Source organism: Lepidochelys kempii, chromosome 1 (assembly GCF_965140265.1).
Source record: "Lepidochelys kempii isolate rLepKem1 chromosome 1, rLepKem1.hap2, whole genome shotgun sequence".
In the NCBI taxonomy this organism is placed as follows: Eukaryota; Metazoa; Chordata; order Testudines; family Cheloniidae; genus Lepidochelys; species Lepidochelys kempii.
In genome coordinates, this window is record NC_133256.1 from 349935394 (window position 1) to 349958379 (window position 22986).

At 55.2% G+C, this 22986-nt stretch overlaps 1 protein-coding gene across 1 annotated transcript in view; it reads left to right on the forward strand.

The window, feature by feature from the left end:
• SND1 (staphylococcal nuclease and tudor domain containing 1) overlaps positions 1-22986 on the forward strand; it is a 505775-nt gene that overhangs the window by 365451 nt on the left and 117338 nt on the right. The gene's annotated exons all lie outside the window — the stretch shown is intronic.

A 22986-nucleotide genomic window follows, 5' to 3' on the forward strand; every position in this document is an offset into this window, starting at 1 on the left:
TGGGCACATTCCCCTCCAAGGGATCCATGCTTCAGATGAGGAAAATTTATGTATCAATTTTGCATCATTGCCCTGTATTCTAACTCCCACCCGTTCGGTTTAAATTGATTTAAGAACTGGTTATCTCGGGAACTGTCAACCCAATTCCCCTTAAATTCGTTTTCCGCGTCCGCTGCGTAAAGCCAGCCCGCTTTGAGAAGCTGACATTTCCAGCCATCATTCACTGTCAAGTTATTCCGCAGCCCCGGCTGCATTTCCCGGCTCCCTTTCAGAAGAAAAGGTCTCCATTTGGCGAGTTTCTCAGGTCTCTCCTATCCCAGCACAACCCCGCTGCGTTTGCATTCAGCAAAGCTGCCACTTCTGCAAGCTTTTTAATACACAGTAATGACTCGAGACTTCTTGCAGTGAGCAGAGTTTTCTGGGCTCCATGGTGTACTGCAGTCTGGCGCGGGAGCCTTCTCTGGGGTCGCGCAGAAGCAGCTGTAATAGGCAAATTGTGGGGGTTCCCCACCTCTGTCCTTCCCTGTCCAGGAAACCAGTAATTCAAATCAAAGTCGGTGTGTGAGTCTCTAATAGCTGCACACAGCTCTGCTTTCTCCCTCCCCCACACGCATGCAATTACTCCAACCCCGTGGAGAAGATGATTCTGGTGCCAGTTTGATCAGCCACAGACAATTACCCGTCAGGAATGAGATTGGGCACTCCCCACCGTCCTGTGGGATTGAACAAGTTGCCTTTGTCCAGGCAGACAGCGCTGGGATGGCAGTGAACTGGAGGTGGAGTTCGGGTGGAGGGGACGTCCCCGTGGAATAGCTACCCCGAGAAATTGGTTAGGGTCGTAAGAACTGCCAGACCGGATCAGAGCCAAGGTCCGTCTAGTCCCCTTCTACCACAAGCCTACCAAAAACGAGGCAATTAATAAAATCTTTAAAAGCCCATCCTACCCCCATGCTGAGATTTCATCCTGAAAAGGAAAATTATTCTAGAGACTCCATGAAGTCCGCTAGGGACTTTGCTCTTGCTGCCAATTTTGAGCCGGCAGGCACCCTGATACCAGGGTGATGGTCTGGTGTGTAAAATCACTAACTTCTATCACTTGTGCTCCCACTGTTATGCTGGTAGTGGGGTACACTTTGGGTGGGTTCTCTCCCCGCCGGTGAGCTACACGCCTGTTTGCAAACAGGCGTTGTGGAAGAAATGCCCTTCCCGTTTGGCAGGGCTAAATAGCCATCCACTCTCGATTGCTTCACTCTGTTACTACAAGTGCCACCAGAGAACTTCCTGCTGCCGTTCCCTTCCTGCTCTGTCTGCTGTGCGATAGAAGTGTTTGTTTATTCCTCTGCTGTGCATTTACGGGCTATTTCCGATCAAAAAGCACTCCTGCTCTTCTGTTGCACTTTCAAGAGCAACTAGCATTGTAGCACGGGGAAACTGATCTGTGTTTTGGCTGTGCAGGCAGCTTTGCAGGGTCTGTGGTAGCGATGAGCATGTCCTTGGCCAGCTTTCATTTCTGTGGGAGGCTGCCTGGGCTGCTGAGTGTCCCCAAATCCTTCAGCCAGGGAGCTGGGAGGGCTTGGGTTACCTAAGGGTATAAACGTCAAGGAAGGGAGCGGCATTAACTCGAGGCTGTCGGTGGGGCTAGAGGGTGAAATTGAGGAAGGAAGGCTGTAGAAGGACTGCGAGGAAAGTCTGCTGGGAGGTGCAGAATGCTTTGCCTCTGGAATAGTCCGCCCATGGAAGATTTGTCACTTAAGGCTCTCCGGCTCTAGAGTGTGAACTGTAGGGAGGTGAAGTCCCGTGGGTCCGAGCAGCTAGCCAGACGAGCTCCCTGCCACCCGTCACTTTCAGGCTGTAGAGATTTGAGGTGAAAAAGGACAGTGCTGGAACAACTGGCCAAGGGACGTGGGGGGGCTTGTGACGTTCTGATCAGGGGTCTCTTTCCAGAGCGCTGCTCTAGCTCAGCCATCGACCTGCTGGGTTTGGTGCCCGGCTGGAGTTCTCTGGCCCAGCTATGTGGGAGGTTAGACTAGAACTGGGTTATTGCAGTGGTCGCTTCGGGCCTTGAAAGCAGGGGGCAGATGAATGTTTCGAGAGAACCAGCCAGCCTAGGAGTTCTTATGGGACTGCAGAATGGAGTGGCCAAGCCACTATCAAATAGATGCCTTCCCTCATTTTAATTAGCTACCACACTGGAGCGCTAGAGCCCACGTAATAGGTACAACGAAAAGGGGCAGTAGATATCAAGAGATCTAGGTGCTTCTGTGTCCCCTGCCGCTGTAGTATCTGAGTGCTTTACAGTCTTGGAATGTATCTGCCCTCCCAACACCCTGTGTTGTTATCCCTGGGCTGTTAGCAGTTGGGAAACGGAGGCACACCAGGCCCAGGGCCACACACGGAGTCTGCAACAGAGAAGGGACTTGAGCCCAGGTTTCCCAAGTCCTAGGCTAGAACCCTGCCCACTGCCCCACCCTCCAGTACGGCAAACTTTATTTCCGTACCAAGCCCGGTGGTGGAAATGATCACTGGAGGGTCACAGACCCCCTGGACGAATGAGGTACGGTAAGGCCAGACCCGCCTGGCTTCCGTGCCATGACAGCCTGCCTTGGTAATCGCTGGGGCGCCCTTGTGCGCATCCGCAGAGCAGCGTGTCAAGAGCAGCGGGCAGCGCAGCTTGTTTGGGGTTCCAAGCGCCTTCCCCAAAGCCCCTCCCGCGAGCGCAGGAAGGAAGCTCTGGAACCTGGCGCGAAAGGGAAAGCGTGGCCCTGAGCTGGGAAGCGGTGATGAGCCAGCAAACACCGGGGTCAAAGGTCAAGTTCCAGCGACAGGCTCCCAAGGGACTCAGCTCTTTAGAGCAGACTTTGAGCGTCAGCGGGACCGAGCTGGGGAATGGGCAGCCTGACGCAGAGGGAAGCAGTGAGCTGAAGTGACTAGACACAGTGCTGGGTTCTGAATGGATGGTGAGCGTCTCCGCTGAGACCTCCGCTCGATGCACTGTCGCGGGAGCAAAGGCAGCATGCTGATGTGCAGGGCTGGGTGGGCTGCTCCGTTCACCTCCTGGCATGGGATCCAACCCGCTCTCGTGCAGCCTTCGGCTGGTAGCCAAGTGTGAACGGCACCACGGAAAGAGAAGCTGTGATGCCCTGTAGGCCCCAGGGTCTGGGCGCGCTCCACCTTGGGGGTTGCTTACCCCGGTCCGGTCAGGCTCTTGACCCCTACGGCGTGCTGTGAAGCAGTGAGGACAGGCAGTTCGGCAGTGGACAGCTGAACTGTGGGTTGGAGTCGGTCTCGTGGGAATGTAGCTGGATTTTGTCCAGTGCCTGCCTCAGCTGATAGCAGTGCTGTGCCGTGGGGCACTTGGGTGATCCCGACAGGAACACCATCCATCGCTTCCCTCCGCCCGCAACACTCGCTTACGCTCCCGAAACATACAGCACCTATTAGCTGGGCCAATGGAGACGACAAATAATTGGAGCTACGCCTCTGTGACGAAGTGGGACTGTTCTTAATGTATCTTCTGAATATTGTGGGGGTGCCTCAGTTTCCCCTCTGCAGTTCTTAAGTATCTAGGGGGTGGGATAAGGGTGTATGATCATTGCAGAGCCCTAGAGGGCAGGTGTGTGCGGGGGTCTGGATACAGAGAATGGCCAACACCCTGTTTCCTGGCAACTGGTGGCCTGGCCCTTCCCCCCTGCAAGGTGAGAGCTGAAGGGTTGGAGAACAAAGGAATCCGGTGGCACGGGAAAGGGACAAAGCCCAGAGGAGGAGGGGCTGGAGGGAGTTTGTTTGGGGCTGGCTGGAGACATGGAGTGAAGTATAGACGTAGTCGAAGCTCCCTGCTCCCCCAGAAGGACTTGACTGAGGGGTCCTGGGTGTCCCCACAAGCTCTGTTTTGGACTGTGTTCCTGCTGTGCAATAAACCTTCTGTTTTACTGGCTGGCTGAGAGTCTCAGTGGATCCCAGGAAGAGGGGTGCAGGGCCTGGACTCCCCCACACTCCGTGACAGCCTCTCAGACGCAGTGCGCTCAGTGATGCTTCATCCTTGCCCTCACGTTTGGGTATTTGCCGATTGGCTCACTCAGAAAATCCGGTTACTCACCATTAGTCTCCCGCTCGTTAGTGTGAACTAACGAGGCTCTGCTGCAATTACAACTAATCAATAAAAGCCCATTTTGGCCCCTGGCCGCCCTGCCCTGCCGAGCTCTGGGGGTGGCGGTGTGGTGGTAGGGATCAGTCAGGGGTCCTGGGGCAGTGGGGGCGGTAGGAGAACAGATGGCTTTCTCTAGCCCTTGCGCTGCAGGGAGGGCATCCTGCTAAGGGCTGGAGATGTCACGCTCGCAGCTGTGTGCGCCTGTCTCGCAGGCTAGTGACTAAGGCAGCGCCTTGACCAGGCTGCTAAGTGGCACAAGGACTCAGCTGTAAGACAGGAATGAGTGAGTGGCCCTTTAAGTCCACGGTGTGGGTCAGTTCCACCGAGCCGGGGAGATGGGCAGAGATGAGGAACCTTTTGTCACTGACCTGTCTAAGGCCAGCCACAATGAGGAGCATAAAACCCCCCAGAACTTGGCCAGGGAGCTCCTCACCATGCTAGTGTGGACGGTGATGGGGGGACCCAGGGGTTGCCCAGATCATGTGCCATTGAAGGCTGCATTGCCCTCACCTTCAGTGCAGAGAGGCCGCTGCCGGTAGGGTGCCGTGCCATCACGCTGCTGTGCCGTGCCAAGCCGAGTGGGTGACGTACCCAGCGTGCCATCACGCTGCTGTGCCGTGCCGAGCCGAGTGGGTGACGTACCCAGCGTGCCGTCATGCTGCCGTGCCGTGCCGAGTGGGTGACGTGCCCGGCGTGCCGTCACGGTGCCGTGCCGAGCTGAGTGGGTGACGTGCCCGGCGTGCCGTCACGGTGCCGTGCCGAGCCGAGTGGGCGACGTGCCCGGCGTGCCGTGCCATGTCACAGCAGGAGCGGTGTGGGAGATGCAGCTCTTCTCACCCCCAAAGAACGTCCCTGTCGGTCCCTCGGTCTCACGCAGTACAGGCGGTGGGGCTGTCCCTGGGATGCCTTTCTGAGCCACAGGACAAAGTATATTGCCTGGGTGCTTCTGGGCCTCCTGTGCGCTGTGTCCCTGACCCCCTCCCAGTTCCCCAAAGCCCGGCCGCACCAAATACCTCCCGGCAGCTGCACTGCTTGGGGCTGTGCTGGCCCTTACTCTCAGATCCCCTTTTCCCACTCCCTTTGCTTAACCAGATGATTGGGCGGGGCGGTGGGGGGGCTGGCTAAGGACTGAACAATCCCCCGTCCCGTGGGATGCCCCTGGCCGTGCATGGCCCTTGGCGAGCTGGTCGGATCCCCTCGCTCCTCAGCTAGGGGTGGGTTGGCATGTGGTGGCGGTTCTGGGGCTGGGATCCTGATGCCCATCTGCAGGGCTCGCTCCGGATGGCCCACTTAGATCTTGGGCTGCATGAGGACATGAAGGCTGGGGACTTTGGGAGGTGGAATGGTGGCAAGCAGGCCCCTGGTAAAGCAGCCATTGGGAAGCCTGCCTCTTGTATGCTTTGCCTGTTAGTGCAGCCCTGCTATGCCCATGTGGTGTGGGCATGCCCCATAACCCTTGGCCTCTGGATGCCAAAGGAGGGAGAGCTGGCAGTGCTGTCCTACCCCCAGCCTTCTGTGGAGCCGCTGGAAGGAGACTCAGGCCTGAGGAGCAGGAGCTGCTTTTGTGTTGGCCCCGCTGTGGGTGGGGTCCAGGCGAGCCTCCCAGTGCAGAGCCAGGCAGGTGCTTGCAGGGGTGCAGAACCCTCAGTAAGCAGTACGGGGATGGGCGGGGCTGGCTGCAGGGTTTGTGGCATCCCAGTCTGGAGAGGATAGGCCAGGCTGTCGGAATCTTTCCCAGTGATTGTGCGGCCTCCTCTAGGAGCCAGGGATTGCATAGGGGTGCATGGCTGACATGGAGCCAGAAACCGCACCTTAGCTAAGGTGCAGGAGAGACGGAGGGGAGGGACTCTCCGAGGCTCTGTCTGTGAGCTTGTGACTCACAGAATTTATGGCGTTTCCCTGGCCTTGGCTAGCCCCAGCTCGCTCTAATTACACAAGTCACCCTGCAGAAGGGGCTTCTCTCCCTTCCTTACAGGAACATTTAAATTACTTTTTCTTTTGATCTTCCAAGGGAAACCATCTAAACAACCTAACAGATCTCTGCTTGGAGGTTTTGTGTGTGGAGGTTTCTCATCTGATTGGAGGGGCCGAGAAGGAGAGGTGAGAAATTGCTGTTGAAAAGAAATGGAAGGTCAGATGTTTGCTATTTCTTCACCCAGCATCTTCCGTATGTCTGCTCTCCTGCTAGTGATGCATCAGCAGCTGCAAGGCCCTGGGAGGGAGAGGCAGATGAGAGCTGGGGGTTTAGCCCCATGCTGGAAAGATCTGCTCCCCTGTATGCCAAGAGTTTGCTCCATCTCCTAGCCTAGGTGTAAAAAGAAAAGGAGGACTTGTGGCACCTTAGAAACTAACCAATTTATTTGAGCATGAGCTTTCGTGAGCTACAGCTCACTTCATCGGATGCATACCGTGGATACTGCAGCAGACTTTATATACACACAGAGATCATGAAACAATACCTCCTCCCACCCCACTGTCCTGCTGGTAATAGCTTATCTAAAGTGATCATCAAGTTGGGCCATTTCCAGCACAAATCCAGGTTTTCTCACCCTCCACCACCCCCACCCCCCACCCCCCCCCAAACTCACTCTCCTGCTGGTAATAGCCTATCCAAAGTGACAACTCTCTACACAATGTGCATGATAATCAAGGTGGGCCATTTCCTGCACAAATCCAGGTTCTCTCACCCCCCTCCAAAAACCACACACACAAACTCACACCCCCCACCCCCATACACACACAAACTCACTCTCCTGCTGGCAATAGCTCATCCAAACTGACCACTCTCCAAGTTTAAATCCAAGTTTAACCAGAACATCTGGGGGGGTTAGGAAAAAACAAGAGGAAATAGGCTACCTTGCATAATGACTTAGCCACTCCCAGTCTCTATTTAAGCCTAAATTAATAGTATCCAATTTGCAAATGAATTCCAATTCAGCAGTTTCTCGCTGGAGTCTGGATTTGAAGTTTTTTTGTTTTAAGATAGCGACCTTCATGTCTGTGATTGCGTGACCAGAGAGATTGAAGTGTTCTCCGACTGGTTTATGAATGTTATAATTCTTGACATCTGATTTGTGTCCATTTATTCTTTTACGTAGAGACTGTCCAGTTTGACCAATGTAAATGGCAGAGGGGCATTGCTGGCACATGATGGCATAGATCACATTGGCGGATGTGCAGGTGAACGAGCCTCTGATAAAATGAAAAGGAGTACTTGTGGCACCTTAGAGACTAACCAATTTATTTGAGCATGAGCTTTCGTAAATTGGTTAGTCTCTAAGGTGCCACAAGTACTCCTTTTCTTTTTGCGAATACAGACTAACACGGCTGTTACTCTGGAGCCTCTGATAGCGTGGCTGATGTTATTAGGCCCTGTGATGGTGTCCCTTAATAGATATGTGGGCACAGTTGGCAACGGGCTTTGTTGCAAGGATAAGTTCCTGGGTTAGTGGTTCTGTTGTGTGGTATGTGGTTGTTGGTGAGTATTTGCTTCAGGTTGCGGGGCTGTCTGTAGGCAAGGTCGAAACAGCAAACTGGACTTCTGCATAGAGTGCTTCCGCCGACGTGCACGGGCTGAAATTGTGGAAAAGCAGCATCACTTGCCCCATAACCTCAGCCATGCGGAACGCAATGACATCCACAGCCTCAGAAACAACTCTGACATCATAATCAAAAAGGCTGACAAAGGACGTGCTGTTGTCATCATGAATAGGTCGGAATATGAACAAGAGGCTGCTCGGCAGCTCTCCAACACCACTTTCTACAAGCCATTACCCTATGATCCCACTGAGAGTTACCAAAAGCAACTACAGCATTTGCTCAAGAAACTTCCTGAAAAAGCACAAGATCAAATCCGCACAGACACACCCCTGGAACCCCGACCTGGGATATTCTATCTACTACCCAAGATCCATAAACCTGGAAATCCTGGGCGCCCCATCATCTCAGGCATTGGCATCCTGACAGCAGGATTGTCTGGCTATGTAGACTCCCTCCTCAGGCCCTACGCTACCAGCACTCCCAGCTACCTTCGAGACACCACTGACTTCCTGAGGAAACTACAATCCATCAGTGATCTTTCTGATAACACCATCCTGGCCACTATGGACGTAGAAGCCCTCTACACCAACATTCCACACAAAGATGGACTACAAGCCGTCAGGAACACTATCCCCGATAATGTCACGGCTAACCTGGTGGCTGAACTTTGTGACTTTGTCCTTACCCATAACTATTTCACATTTGGAGACAATGTATACCTTCAGATCAGCGGCACTGCTATGGGTACCCGCATGGCCCCACAGTATGCCAACATTTTTATGGCTGATTTAGAACAATGCTTCCTCAGCTCTCGTCCCCTAAAGCCCCTACTCTACTTGCGCTCTGTTGATGACATCTTCATCATCTGGACCCATGGAAAAGAAGCCCTTGAGGAATTCCACCATGATTTCAACAACTTCCATCCCACCATCAACCTCAGCCTGGTCCAGTCCACACAAGAGATCCACTTCCTGGACACTACAGTGCTAATAAACAATGGTCACATAAACACCACCCTATACCGGAAACCTACTGACCTCTATTCCTACCTACATGCCTCCAGCTTTCACCCTGACCACACCACACGATCCATCGTCTACAGCCAAGCTCTGTGACACAACTGCATTTGCTCCAACCCCTCAGACAGAGACAAACACCTACAAGATCTCTGTCAAGCTTTCTTACAACTACAATACCCACCTGCGGAAGTGAAGAAACAGATTGATAAAGCCAGAAGAGTTCCCAGAAGTTACCTACTACAGGACAGGCCTAACAAAGAAAATAACAGAATGCCACTATCCGTCACCTTCAGCCCCCAACTAAAACCCATCCAACGCATTATTAAGGATCTACAACCTATCCTAAAGGATGACCCAACACTCGCACAAATCTTGGGAGACAGGCCAGTCCTTGCCTACAGACAGCCCCGCAACCTGAAGCAAATACTCACCAACAACCACATACCACACAACAGAACCACTAACCCAGGAACTTATCCTTGCAACAAAGCCCGTTGCCAACTGTGCCCACATATCTATTCAGGGGACACCATCACAGGGCCTAACATCAGCCACACTATCAGAGGCTCGTTCACTTGCACATCCACCAATGTGATCTATGCCATCCTGTGCCAGCAATGCCCCTCTGCCATTTACATTGGTCAAACTGGACAGTCTCTACATAAAAGAATAAATGGACACAAATCAGATGTCAAGAATTATAACATTCATAAACCAGTCGGAGAACACTTCAATCTCTCTGGTCACGCAATCACAGACATGAAGGTCGCTATCTTAAAACAAAAAAACTTCAAATCCAGACTCCAGCGAGAAACTGCTGAATTGGAATTCATTTGCAAATTGGATACTATTAATTTAGGCTTAAATAGAGACTGGGAGTGGCTAAGTCATTATGCAAGGTAGCCTATTTCCCCTTGTTTTTTCCTACCCCCGCCCCCCCCAGACGTTCTGGTTAAACTTGGATTTAAACTTGGAGAGTGGTCAGTTTGGATGAGCTATTGCCAGCAGGAGAGTGAGTTTGTGTGTGTATGTGGGTGGGGGGGTGAGAAAACCTGGATTTGTGCTGGAAATGGCCCACCTTGATTATCATGCATATTGTAGGGAGAGTGGTCGCTTTGGATGAGCTATTACCAGCAGGAGAGTGAGTTTGTGTGTGTATGGGGGTGGGGGGTGTGAGTTTGTGTGTGTGGTTTTTGGAGGGGGGTGAGAGAACCTGGATTTGTGCTGGAAATGGCCCACCTTGATTATCATGCACATTGTGTAGAGAGTTGTCACTTTGGATGGGCTATTACCAGCAGGAGAGTGAGTTTGTGGGGGGGTGGAGGGTGAGAAAACCTGGATTTGTGCTGGAAATGGCCCAACTTGATGATCACTTTAGATAAGCTATTACCAGCAGGACAGTGGGGTGGGAGGAGGTATTGTTTCATGATCTCTGTGTGTATATAATGTCTGCTGCAGTATCCACAGTATGCATCCGATGAAGTGAGCTGTAGCTCACGAAAGCTTATGCTCAAATAAATTGGTTAGTCTCTAAGGTGCCACAAGTACTCCTTTTCTTTTTGCGAATACAGACTAACACGGCTGTTACTCTGAAACCTAGCCTAGGTGTGAATGTTCAAGGCATTGGGGACCTCCACAGGGTGAGTGGGGATAGACCCCAGGGGGCCAGTTCTGCAGGGAACCTCGAGACTAAATTGCTGCCCCTGGTTAAGGAGCGGGGGATGTGGATGCCACCTCACTGCCTTTGAGCCGGCTGGCGATTTGAACCAGGGGGACCCTGCGGAAAAGCCCCGGTGTCTAGCTCCCTTGCTGGGTCCCAAGGCCATAGACTCCGTCAGCCCGATGGGTAGAGAGGTGGACAGGCTCCCACTCCTGACCCCAACCTATATGTCTGTGTGGAGTTTCCTGGGGCCAGGGCCCTCGGACCTCCAGGGGGAGTGGAAGGTGATGGTCAATGGGGAGACATTCCTGGGACAGAGAGAACTCTGGAACAGGCCCTGGGTGGCACAGCCTCACCAGATGCTGAGGGCTGTGTTAGCTGGGTGAGGGTCCCAGGAACGAAGCCCCTCGCTCAATCTGATTAGGGGTCAGCCTGGCTGGCTGTTGGGGTGCTCCAGGATACCAGCTGCGAGACCCTGTTGTGGGGTGACTGTGTCTCTTTGCGACAGGATCCAGGCCTTGCTCCTGTAACTGCCAAGGGTTTGAATTTGAATCCAGGGAACCAATCGGTGGAGAGGGGGCTCACGCTGGCTCTGATGCAGTGAGGAAAGCAGCGAGCTCGCTGCCTAGCCCCACTGGGACAGCAAGGGCAGCGCTGAGCACAGTGGGAGCTGAGACCCCAGCTGAGTGGGGGCAGACACAGGCAGGGCAGAGGATCTGTGGGGAGTGGCAAGGTGCTGGGTAAGGAAAGTCTGGATGAGCCTAGGCAGCCTTGTGAGCTGATGGCTGTGTCTAGTCAGCAGGGTGGGAAGGCGAGGAGAGTGGAAGATGAGTGTCCCTGGACCTTACCTGTTAGCTGGGTGGAGAATTGTGACAGCGAAGGAAATGTGCATGCTCCCCTTGCTGGGACTTAGCCAACGCAGTAGCCAGAAGCTGTCGTGTTTGCCATTTCAGCTCTTACCGTTGGTCCCGTTTTGCTGCTCGAACCCCGGTGTGTGGCTCTTTGAGACACTCTTTGCAGCTCCCTTGGCTGGCGTGGCGGTTGGCAGCCTGCATGCTACACTCCCGTTAATCTGCGGGTGTGAAATTGCTGCAGGACCCTGCATGAGGGTGGACGGTAGCAGAGCAGCTGTTCAATGAGAGGTTGGAGTGCCGTTCGGAGCCATTCGAGGAAAGGCTTTACAGTTATGAGACTGGGGAGGTGCTCGCCTTGTCTTATGTTTGCACTAGCTTGCTATAAATAGACGTTGCTCCAAGACACCTTCTCCCAGTAGTGCCCCGCTTTGTTCACTTTGCAGATTGAACTAGGAAAGCTGTTTCCTAGCACGCGCTGAAGTTCAGTGATTAGCTTCTTTGGGGGCCAGCAAGCTGTTACTAACCAGGGGACAATGAGCTGCCTCTAACAAGCCTGTGATGAACTTGCATCCATCTCTCCTAGGCCTCCATTGGTAGGGATTTCTTCACTCCTCTGGGTGGAACCCGGCCCGTGTTCAAGAGCGCAAGGTGACCCTGCATGACTTCCTGGAACATAGCATTTGGGGTGGGCAGAATTCGGTCTTAGTGGACTAGTGGGGAGGAGGGAAAGGTAAATGTGAAATATAACCTCAATTACATGCATTCTTCGGGCGGGAACGGCCTCTCATTACTGCATGTGAGCAGTGCCTGGCACGATGGGGCTCTGCCCACATTTGGGGGCTCCAGAGACTACTGTCATGCTCATAATTAATAGTACTTGTCCTGACATTGCTGCACCATGAGCTGTGCCTGGGAGGAACCTGCAGGAGAACCCCCTGTGACGAAGCGGGACTGTTCTTAATGTTTCCTCTGAATAGTGTGGGGGTGCCTCAGTTTCCCCTATGCAGTTCTTAAGTATCTAGGTGGTGGGGTAAGGGTGTATGATCGTTGCAGAGTCCTAGAGGGCAGGTGTGTGCAGGGGTCTGGACACAGAGAATGGCCGACACCCTGTTTCCTGGCAACTGATGGCCTGGCCCTTCCCACCTGCAAGGTGAGAGCTAAAGGGTTGGAGAACAAAGGAATTAGGTGCCCTCCTGGCCCGGAAAGGGACAAAGCCCAGAGGAGGAGGGGCTGGAGGGGGAGTCCGTTTGGGGCTGGCTGGGGACATGGAGTGAAGTGCAGACGTGGTTGTCTGGCTCACTGCCCCCCAAAATGGACCCACCTGAGGGGTCCTGTTCTCTGCTCCTCAAGCTCTGTGTTAGACCATGTTCCTGTCGTCTAATAAACCTCTGTTTTACTGGCTGGCTGAGAGTCCCGTCTGACTGCGAAGTTGGGGGGCAGGACCCTGCCTGAGCGGACTCGCTGTGTGAAGCGCACGGAGGGGCAGAGGATGCTGAATGCTCCGAGGTCAGACCCAGGAAGGTGGAAGCTGGGTGAGCTGTGTGTCCTGCAGACAGGCTGCTCACAGAAAGGCGACTGCCCCAGAGTCCTGACTGGAGTCGTAGGGAGCCATTCCAGAGCATGGCCTGGGGACTCCATGACCCCCACCGCGTGACACTTCGGATGCCTGCTTGGACTACGGGTTCCAGTGGGAAGGGCCCGGGTTTCTGTGCAGGGCCTGGCACAACGGGTCCCTGTCCTGATGGCAGCCGCTTGGTGCTAGTAACACTCACCCCCGGGTAGGCTGGCAGCAGCAACACAGCCTGTTACTGGGAGGTCATAAATCGAGAGCAAAGGGCCTCTGGCATCCCCTGGATGGACAGACACGTCTAGGGCGTAGCCGTGTGCCTGAGTCCGATCTGGAGGCCCATGCCAGCCTGTGTCCGATCTGGAGGTGTGTGCTCAGCCCCAGGGCAGGACGGGCTGAGAGCATGTGCTGGTTCCCGCTACCTGTGTGCAGCTCCGATCTGCAGCATGCTCGGCTTTTCCTCGGCTCATTGCTTTCACGGCTAGCTGAGCACAGTATTGCATCCGCTCCTGTGAAACCCCACTGGGCCCAGCACTTGATCCGCATGTCCAAGCCTCTTCCCGGCCCGGTCAGAGTTGGGTGATGTCCCCGAGGGGCTGAGGAGCCAGCAGGCTGCCCATATGGGGAGGGAGCTGTACGAGCTGGTGGTTACTGTGGCAGCAGTGAGAGCTGGAAGCTCTGCCACGCAAGGGGAAGAGGCAGGTTCCCCTCGATAGAGCAGGTGCCGGCTGCTGCGCAGGTCAGTGCAAAGCCCTTTCAAGGTGGTAGGCTGGATCCTGAGAATGGGCGAGCTGTAGATTGCTCCCTGGGAGCAGGGGCGGGAGCCTTGCTGGCTACAATTCTCTCGGCACAGCTGTGTCCACGTCACCTCTGGGTGGGTAGGTCAGGGTGTGGTGGTCACGGCTGGAGTCAGAGGATCTGGCTGCCGGCTCTGCGGTGCTCGTTCCAGGGGCTGCTGTGTGGGGCTGGTGACGCTGCCGGTTTGGACCTGCTTGGCCGGGAATGGTCCTGGCTACTGGAGAGCTGCAATCAGCCGGGACAGAGCTGCCAGCTTTAGGCCTGAAGGAGCTGGGGACAGGCCGTGGACTCTGCAATTTCTCCTGCCCCTTGGTCCCTCTGGCTTTCCAGGCCCAGCTCCCCCAGGGTGGGTCGAGGAGGGCAGGGGTGGGGAGCGGGAGTGGCTCTTTGCTCCCAGGAACCATCTGTGTCTTTGCAGAACACGCCTTGGCCAGGCGCAGAGCAGAGAAACCTAATAAATGAATGAGACGTCCTGAGGCAGCTTGTCCACCTCGCTGTGCCTGAGTGGCCATGCGGAGAGCAGCCTTTGCAGGGAGTGTTGGCGCCAGGTTGACCCCTCAGCGCTTGTTTCCATCTGGTCTCGACGCTCGTTGAACTTCGATTGGGAGATTTTGCATTTTGTCTCTGCTTGAAGCTGCAGCCGTTCTCTGGGGCGATGGATCCGGGTGAATGTTGGGTTCTTAGCACGGGAGAGCAGGGATATCACGGGCAGCGGCGGTGCAGGCGCCCGAGTTCTGCCCTGGGGTGGGGAGCAGCCCTAGTGGCAGGTAGTTCCCTTGGCCCTTCTGAGCACTGTTGAGGGTAGTGTGGGATCCCGCTGATGGCTCTGGTAGCATATTTGGGCTTCTAGTTCCATCTGGAGCAGGCCCTGTCAAACCTTGTGGCAGTCACACCCTGCGTAGGTATGCACCCCCATCCCAGGGCACTAGCAGAGAGAACAAAGACAGAAGTTAAACTCCCTTGTGATGCCAAGAGAAGGAATGTGGGCATTCAGCATACTGCCCCTCTTTCCTGGCATGCATCAGTAGCAGGGTGTGAACCCACTGGGGCCTTCAGCTCTCCAGCATGGCTCTCCCATGAGCTAAAGAGCAACTGCATTAGCTGGCAGCAGTTGTAGGCTGTTATTTTCCAGAGGACCAGGTGCTAGGAGGGGACCTGGCCTGACCCACACTCTGCTAGCATGGATTGTATGTTCACACTGTGCCTAGGCACAGCGACTCCTGGAAGGGACAGTCGTCCTGTCGTCTGCAGGCTGTAGCCAGGCAGGCTGTCAGGGCCCTTGTGGGAGTCTCTTGAATAAACCAGGGCCGTATAGTTGGGTGCAGTTTGTTTCTGTGTAATGCGTATCGGTGGTTACAGGTGTTTAAAGGCCGCTGGCATGGGGGTGTCTCTGCTGCTCCCTCCACAGGGACCAGTGCCTGCCCAGTGCTTTCCCAAACGGAGCAAGGCCCCTCTGCCCTCCCGGCACTTCCAGGTTAGCAGGACACTAGCCAAGGTCTGCGTGCTGCTTGGACTCTGACAGCAGCCAGGGCTGAGCCGTGGAACTGACCCCTTAGGTCTGACTGCCCTGCCCCTTGCGATAGGCACTGGAGTGGTCCTTCCCAGCATGGCCATAGGAGCCAGCAATAGCGTGAGGGGTGCTGTCTGGGCTCTGGGGGGCCTGGGACCTTGGAGGCTGCCTAGGTACGTACCAGCCATCCCTTACTCCTCCAGGAGGGACGGAGGCTCACGCGTGCCGCGCAGCATGATAGCTCCTGCGGCCAGTGGCGCGCTAGCGTGTGGAGCAGACTGTGCCCTTGGCTTGGGCAGAGGAGTTTAGCCTAGGAGCGGGGACGGGGAGCCGAGGGCCATGTTGGTGGCCCATAGCATCGAGCTAATGGCACCTCCACATCCAGAGGGCAATGGAGCCTCGTCTCCGCAGTCGCTCTGCCAAAGCCAGGTCAAGGGCAGCCTTAGAGCAGCATTTGGCCAGCCCTGGAGTGGGCTGAAAGAGTCTCCCAGCTACTGCATCACCCCCACTTAGCAATGGCTACCAGCTCGTCTCCTGGCACGGCTAGAAACCTCCCTCCTCCACCTCGGGCTGTGGGGGCACAGACAGGCAGCTGGAGCATCCTACCCCCTACTGCTAAACAGGGGGGCCCGGGTGAAGCAGGTTGAGAACAAGCTTGAAAAAGATTGAGGGAAATTTGAAAAAATTGAGTTTGTTTCGTCTGGAGAAGAGAAGACGGAGCGGGGAGATGAGAACAGTTTTCAAGTATGTAAAAGGTTGTTACAAGGAGGAGGGAGGAAAATAGTTTTTATTAACCTCTGAGGACAGGACAAGAAGCAATGGGCTTAAACTGTCCTTGCTGCAATTTAAGTTGGACATTAACCACCCTGACAGTCTGGACGTTTTTCCTAAACGCTGTAATAAATTGCCCAGGGAGGTTGTGGAATCTCCATCAAAGTCCAACCTGCTCTTAAAAATCTCCAAACACCTGTCAGGGATGGTCTAGATAATACTGAGGCCTGCCATGAGTGCAGGGGACTGGACTAATGACCTCTCAAGGTCTCTTCCAGTTCTGTGATTCTCTGAAAATGCCTCTCATGCTTTTGCTTTCAAACCGCCGTCTCTGCTCCAAGTCTCGGCTTGCTCGGAGCACGACAGATTGTGTTTTGCTGGTAGTTTGCCAACCTTGCAGGTTGGGCAAGGCTGGCGAAAGGTGAGGGCACGTGAAATTCCTTTGACAGTCAACCAGCTGCAGGTTGGCTGCATAAAACTCTAAACTCTGGGTTATTAGTAATTTGCTGCTGCTCCTTTTCATCTGGGCTCACCAGTCACTCCCCTCGCTCCCTGGGGGCTGCAAGTGCTGGGTCCTCGGGCGGCATCTGTCCATGGAGAAGCAGGAAGACTCCAGCAGGGTTCTCAGCGCTGTCTCCTTCATCTGAAATGCACGTTTCCAGGCTGGGTGGAGAAACCCGGCGCCTCCCGTATGCCTGCCTGTTGGGGGAAGATTTGTGGCTACTGAACTCTGACGAGCTCTGGAGGCTGGAGCCAATTTGTGGCCCTGAATTATTTATTACGTGTATAGGACTGGAAGGGACCTCCTGGGTCAGTGAATCCCATCTGCTTCTAGTGCAAGCAGCCCCGGGTCTAGAGTCCCATTCATAACTTTAACAAGCTCTGTTTTAAACCTAGCTGGGTCCTTAGCTCCATTCCTTAGCTCCACAAGCTCAAGCTGCAGTGGGGGAGGTTTAGGTTGGATATTAGGAAAAACTTTTTCACTAGGAGGGTGGTGAAACACTGGAATGCGTTACCTAGGGAGGTGGTAGAATCTCCTTCCTTAGAGGTTTTTAAGGTCAGGCTTGACAAAGCCCTGGCTGGGATGATTTAACTGGGAATTGGTCCTGCTTTGAGCAGGGGGTTGGACTAGATGACCTTCTGGGGTCGCTTCCAACCCTGATATTCTATGATTCTATGATTCCTCCTGGCGGGGGCTGGGCCAGAGCCTCTCCTCTGGGGGTTAGAAACCTGCTTCTCATTCCAGCCCAAGTTTACTCCTGGCTGGTTTATCAGGGAATCCTAGAATATCCAGGTTGGAAGGGACCTCAGGACCTCAGTCCAACCCCCTGCTCAAAGCAGGACCAATCCCCAACTAAATCATCCCAGCCAGGGCTTGGTCAAGCCTGACCTTAAAAACCTAAAAGGAAGGAGATTCCACCACCTCCCTAGGGAACCCATTCCAGCGCTTCACCACCCTCCTAGTGAAAAAGTTCCAACCTAAACCTCCCCCACTGCAACTGGAGACCATTACTCCTTGTTCTGTCATCAGCTACCATTGAGAACAGTCTAGATCCATCCTCTTTGGAACCCCCTTTCAGGTAGTTGAAAGCAGCTATCAAATCCCCCCTCATTCTTCTCTTCTGCAGACTAAACAATCCCAGCTCCCTCAGCCTCTCCTCATAACTCATGTGTTCCAGCCCCCTAATCATTTTTGTTTCCCTCCGTTGGACTCTCTCCAATTTGTCCACATCCCTTCTGTAGTGGGGGGCCCAAAACTGGACACAGTACTCCAGATGAGGCCTCACCAATGTCGAATAGCGGGGAATTATCATGTCCCTCGATCTGCTGGCAATGCCCCTACTTATACAGCCCAAAATGTTGTTAGCCTTCTTGGCAACAAGGGCACACTGTTGACTCATATCCATTCTCTCGTCCACTGCAACCCCCAGGTCCTTTTCTGCAGTTTTATGCCCATTGGCTCTTGTGCCAGCACTGTCCTTTAGCTTCACCAGCTCTTCTCCCTCCCTGATGGCTCCCACAAAGTATTTATAGAGAAATCCAGGTTCCCCAAGCCAAGCTCAGCCAGGCCCTCCATTGCCCTGATCCCCCAGCTCGCCCTTCTCTGCACCTGCTCCAGCTTGAGTTCATCATTCTCAAACATGGGTGACCAGAGCTGCACGCAGGCTTCCAGCCAGGGTGTGCCTGGTGCCTTGCCCGATGGCACTCCTATGGCCCGATCTCGAGTAGGGTGGTGCCCAGTGGCCCCAGCTGAGCCCAGGGTGCTGTCTTTTTGGGGCATCGCTAGTTGGCCTTTCAGCTCAGCTCTTCAGAAGAGGGATTCTCAGCCCCGCTGGCCTGGATGGGGCAGGGGTGTTCGCTGTGGTCCTGGGTTTTCCATGGTTACATTGGTTTCAGGAGCAGCCAGTTCTGTTTGGCGCTGGGGCTTCCCCTGGGTGCCCGGAGCTGGCACGTCCTCAGGGGGCACGCTCCTCCTTGCACTACAGGCCCTGCACACTGAAGCCGAGGGGCCGGGCCCTGGGGACTCTCCCACACGGAGTCGAGGGTTGCTTCACGGTCCTGTTGGGCACTTGGAGGCTGAAAAGCAAGCTCCAGCACCAGCGTACACGGGCTGCTGCGTTGGCGGGGGAGAGGTGGGACTTGTCCAGTAGCGTTCCCAGGAGTCGCTGGCTCACTGTCTGCCCTCCCCTGGGCCACTAGGCCCAGATGCGGGGGTGGGCTGATGCCAATCACAGGCTGTGCCCCCCATGCCACCTGGCTCCCCCATAGGAGCAGTGATATCCCCCAGCCTGTCCCCAGAGGTGGCTATGGCTGGCCGGCTGAGCGTCCATTGGTTTGATGAATAGAGTGTCCGCTGGTAGGCTGCAAGGCGTGATGGCGCGTGAAATAGGGCAATGAACATGCTGGGGAATGATCTGTGCTAGGATCTGCTTGCATGAGGGGAGGGGGGCGCTGGGCGTGCGGGTGAGCTGTCCGTCAGGGCTCAGCAGAGCCCCACCTCCCCTTTCCCCCCAGGAACGGAGCGAGGGAAAGAGATGGAGCAGATGCCTCTGGGCCCCCGGGCTGCAGCCGGCTGAGACTCCGGAGCCCACTTGCCCGGTTTCTCCCAGGTGCCCAGCACACGCTTCCCCCACTGACAGCCATATTTGGGGACTGGGTGTGTGGAGGGGTCCTTTCCTCCCACTTCTGGCCCCACTGTCTGTTCCCGATGCTCGGTGGATGCTGCTGGGGAGAGAAGCCAGAGAAATAGACCCAGGAGCATGACAGAGCAGGGTTCCTCATCCCACATCCCCACAGGGAGGAGGCCGGATTACATTCCCAGTCCAGTGAAACAGCCATGCCTGGGCACCCTGCTCGGCTGTGTCCCGCTGCACCCCTGCTCTGGCCCAATGCCAATGACTTGTCGTGTGGATGAGAGCCAGAGCTGCGGTGCCGTTTGGCTAGCAAACCCCAGCTGCAGGGAGTGGCAGGCTGGGAGGCCAGCAGATCTTGGAGATGGCCAGGGTGTGTTCAATGCCAGAAACTGTTCCCCTCTGTGTGTGGTGCTGCCTCTGCAGGACTCCATGGCCCGGGGTGGGTGGTGCTCTGGCGAGGAGGGGTCGGGTGGAAGGGGCTGGTTGTAAAGGACGAACATCTGTGGGGCTGGGTTTGCCCTGGGATCTCCTAGTGCGTCTGAGCAAATAAGATGAGACCTCCTTGGTGTGTCGGCTTCTCTCTAGGAATCAGCCGGGGGCAGGTGAGGGGAGCCAGCTCTCGCTGCAGGTGCGAGGGACCCCTCTCCTGCGAGTTGCCTGAGGTTGCGGGGCTGCTCCCCACCTGCAAGGCGGCGTGGGGGGTGTAGCAGAAGGCTCCATTGCTGACTCTGTTCTTGCAGGGAGGCAGCCGTCCAAAACCTGCCTGATCTAATTCTTTGGATGTTCCCAGTGCGTTTCCCTGCGGCATCGGGAGAGCAGGCAGTGTGACGGGAGGGCAAAGCTAGCCCCGGTGCAGGTCCCTTCCGGGCTCGTAGCATGGCTGCCTTGTATCTGAGAGAGCGGTGTGGCCCCTGGAGCCGAGGGCCCCAGTGTGGCGGGGAGTTGGCCTGTGTCTGAGAGGGGGGCTCTGCTCCTGGGCACGAGGCAGCAGCGCATTCTCTGGAGCACGGTGCCAGCTGGGCAGCAGTCTGCACCCACAGTCTTGTGGCGAGGCTGGGGCTCCTCCAGTACCTCCGAGGCGCCGTCTCCCCTGGTTTGCTTTTCACTGTCGCCCCTCCCCAGTAAAGCGTGGCCTCCCCGCAGCCTGCCTCCGCCTTAACGCCAGGCCCGTCTGGGCGCGTCCTGTGCACAGAGGAGCCGAGCTGGCGCTCCCGTGGGTAGGCTGGTGCTCTCTGGGGCAGGCGCTGTTAATTAAGCGGCTGTGCGCTTTGCCTGGAACGCGTCTCCAGATGGCGAGTGCCCCTAATTAAGCCCTGCGCGGTGGCGGCACTGAGGCTGCCCCGCGAATTGTCAGAGGGGATAATGAACTTGTCTATTTAAATAACTCCGGGAGGCGGGAGACGCGGGCTGCTTGCCTGTTTCTCACCGGGAGGTATGGCCCATGCTGGGGCACGGTATGCCCGGCACCCTGGTTGCCTCTGCAGTGCAGCCAGTGCAGTGGGAATGCTGGCAAGGGCGTCGAGCTCCCCGTAGGAGTGTGCCGAGGGGGCTTGGTGCTCGCTTGTACGGCTGGGCTGGAGTGCTCCATTGCACCAGGGCTGGGTGCATCCCAGGGCGGCTAGGTTTCCATGCTGGCCCATGTGTGGAGAAGGGCTAGCAACTCCAGGCCGGTTTGTCTCTGCCCCAAATCAGCCCCCTCAACCAGGCTCCCTCTTGCAAGCCGTGGAGGCAACATGTGGTCCCATCACACTTACCCTGGGTTGTCGTGGTTGCTGCTGTGAGGGCTGCCCTCTTTCCAGCCGGTCGTGGGCTGTGTAACGATAACACGGTTCTCCCCTGCTAGCACCCTGCCACAAACCCACAATCAGTCAATGCAAGAAAACAGCCTACTACTGCTGTCAGCTAAGAGAGCTGCACCGTTAGCTGAATGGGCAGTGGCCTATGCAGAGGTGTTGCTGGTCCTGCTGCCAGTCTCCCCTCCTGCCACGGTGTTCTAAGTGAGTCATTAATTAATTAAAGTGCAAAGCCTCTGTCTCACCAAGCAGGGCCAGGGCCAGGCCCCTGCCTCTGAAGTGCTGCAGCAATCTCAGGTATGGAAATGCACCCACCGGTCCCTGGCTGCTGCTGGAGATGGATTTCTGGGCTGCTCGCCTGCCAGCTGCCCGTGTCAAACGGTAATTGTAGAACGGGGTCAGGGCTGTATTTCTAGATTGGCCGGAGGATGGCTCCAGTGCGTATTTAACACGTCCTCCTTGGAGGCTGGTGCCGACACCGCTTGGCCGGGCTTGTCAGGACTTAATCCTCTAGCAGCTTACAGCTCTGCAGCTTCCCCCCAAATACCTAGGGCACAGTTAAAGGTTTTCTCATAATCATCTCAGCACTTCAACCCATGCCAGGTCAGCAGCTTTAAACTCTTTTGCTAAACGCTGGAGTCCTCTGGGGCCCGAGCGGGAGCGGGGCTCTTTCCTTTGGTTAGTTATTGGAGGAGGTAGATTTAGCGGGAGGTTCAGAGCCCTGGAGACCCAGCGGTCTCCTTAGCCAGGCAGCGGGGGCAAAAGCTTTCTCTGCTCACAGACATCAGCCCTGCCCCGAGGGGGTGGGGCCCATCAGCCTGTGGTCTCTCGGCCAAGATGTGAGCGTGGAGACTGAGTAGGGCCAGCCGGGATGGAGGGTGTGATGGGTTCGGTCACAGAGACCACTTTGGGACTGTCACCTGATTTGCTAAAATTACCTCTGAGCCTGCTTTCCCTGCTGGCTTGGGACTTCCAGAACCCTGCCTTGTTGAGCCAGACACACTAGCCTGCTACAGCCCCAGGATCTGGTCCACACTCCCAAAGCTGCAGACTTAACTGAAAACAGCTCAGCAGGTCACCTATCTCCAGCACCCAGACACCCAGCTCCCGATGGGATCCAAACCCCAAATAAATCCATGTTACTCTGTATAAAACTTATACAGGGTAAACTCATAAATTGTCCGCCCTCTATAACACTGATAGAGAGAGATGCACAATTGTTTGCCCACCTGGGTATTAATCACTTACTCTGGGTTAATTAATAAACAAAAATGATTTTTAGTAAGTATAAAAAGTAGGATTTAAGTAGTTTCAAGTAATAACAGACAGAACAAAGCAAGTCACAAAGCAAAATAAAACAAAACACGCAAGTCTAAGCCTAATATATTAAGAAACTGAATACAGGTAATATCTCACCCTCAGAGATGTTCCTATAAACTTCTTTCACAGACTAGACTCCTTCCTAGTCCGGGCCCAATCCTTTCCCCTGGCACAGTCCTTGTTAGTTCCAGCAGACATCTCAGGTGGGAAGCCGGGGTTTTCTCATGACTGGGACCCCCTTTGTCCTGCTCCACCCCCCTTTTATAGCTCTGGCACAAGGCGGGAATCTCTTGTCTTTCTGGGTTCACACCCCTCCTTCTAAATGGAAAAGTACCAGATTTACAGTGGAGAAAGCATGTATGTGGAGAGCGTGCTCTCATGGGCATGTGTACTTAGCACTGCACTTTCAGGCAGAGACCGGGCTTGGGGAATTCCAGCTGGAGAGGTCAATTTTCCAGCCAGCTCTCGGGGTCTGAACACCACGGAAATGATTCGGCCATGTTAATAACAGTGCTCCCTCGGTGACCTCTGCAAGATGTAAACTGCCATCTGGCCTATGGCAGAGCTGATTTATTATTTTGTCGCACCCGCAGGCTAGCTGGGAACTTTGCAGCAAACCCCTGGAAGCGAGGGGCCTGCCTTGTGATTATTTTGTATTATGGTAGCACAGACAGACCCCAGCTGAGATCAGAGCCCCCGGGTGCTGCACAGACACAACGAGACAGGCCCTGCATGGACAGAGTGGGGAGGGGAGAGAGAGGCACAGGGAGGGGAAGGGACTTGCCCAAGGTCACCCAGCTAGTCAGTGGCAGAGCTGGGGACAGAGCCCTGACTCCATTTGGGTGCCCCGTCCAGTGGTCTTACGTTGCCCTG